We start from the raw sequence: 1,336 nt of genomic DNA, 5'->3' as shown, positions 1-1,336 counted from the left end.
GGTGGAGCTGGCTTCCTCTGGGCGGCTAAAGATGCCGATGGGGCTGAGGTTTCGACAACGAGCTTTGCTGGGAGGCTGTGCTTCGTCGAGGCGTAATCCGAAGACACTTACCCCAAAGAAAAGGTGTGAATTTCTTCTATATCTTTTGACTCGCCTGGATGGCTCATTCCATTCTCCTTTTCTCGAAGTATCCAGGCGACATCTTCGCTGATCATTCTTTGGAGGATAGGAAGGTTACGGACGTTATCGAGCGGCTGCTCGCCAGTATCAACGATCAAGAGCTCGAAAACGAGCATCGGAATCACAGCCATTCTTCCTCTCTCTTTCCCTTAACAGGACACCTCAACACTATCTCCAACACCGTCATCCACCAAGTATCTACAAACGACTCTCTCGCAGCACCACTTCGAACTCTCTTCGAAACAGACACACCTTCATGATTCCAGGCACCCATACAACACCCTCCCGGTTCTCTGAAGAGGAGGAAGCTGCCGATATGCCATACAGCGCTAATACCCTGGACGGGAGAGAGGGATAATGCGCGGAGTGTTTGTGGGGTATGGAGGTCTTTGCTTAGGTGCACGTAAGGAAGGATCAAGGTGCTTGTCGTCGCCAAACACACCTACCCTCGTGTCCCACTTTCGCCTTCTTTTCCGTCTGGAGAGTTGTGCTATGAAACCGGAAATAGCGAGGGCGAATTGGCCCCAGCCTCGCGAGTTCTCTTAGTCTGATCCCCCCTCCCAACATTCATCGCCAACCCTCCTAGCCTGAAGCCTCTCATCAGCCTTGCTCAAAACCACTCCATCCTTGCTCGCCATTGCGTTGTCAAGGTCTTGATGTTTCGTTAGCGTTGATAATGGCGATGCTTGAAGGAGCCCTTGCTAGCAAACACTGAACAGAGGGGTCGTGGCCGTTCGCAAGTTATTGAGGTGCGGTTGGAGGGCCTTTGATGTATCAGTTCGCATCTATTGTGGAGACTTTTCAAGTAAGGCTATTTTCATTGCTATAATGGCGTTAGCTGACGAGTCTACACACAGTTGGCGCCATAGGCACTTCTGCCGCAATCCCTCTATGTCTTAAACCAACTCTCCTCGCCAGGAGACTACGAGTCCTCACCCGACGCTATCACAACGTTCAGCTCAAGTCGAAGCTTGCGAACGGAAGCTCTTCCCCTTACTTCCCTCATGTCAACGACGGACGACATCGACATAGCCTCTTCAACGCCCTTGAGATCCCCTGTGCGGTGGTGCTGCTTCTCTCTGTTGTGTTTTACCGCCACAACTAGGGACAGAAGTAAGCGCCTCACTACCCTAAATGGGGTACGCAGCCCCCTGCA

Source organism: Laccaria bicolor, genomic scaffold (genome assembly GCF_000143565.1).
Source record: "Laccaria bicolor S238N-H82 LACBIscaffold_16 genomic scaffold, whole genome shotgun sequence".
In the NCBI taxonomy this organism is placed as follows: Eukaryota; Fungi; Basidiomycota; class Agaricomycetes; order Agaricales; family Hydnangiaceae; genus Laccaria; species Laccaria bicolor.
Note: the sequence above shows the minus strand (reverse complement) of the source record.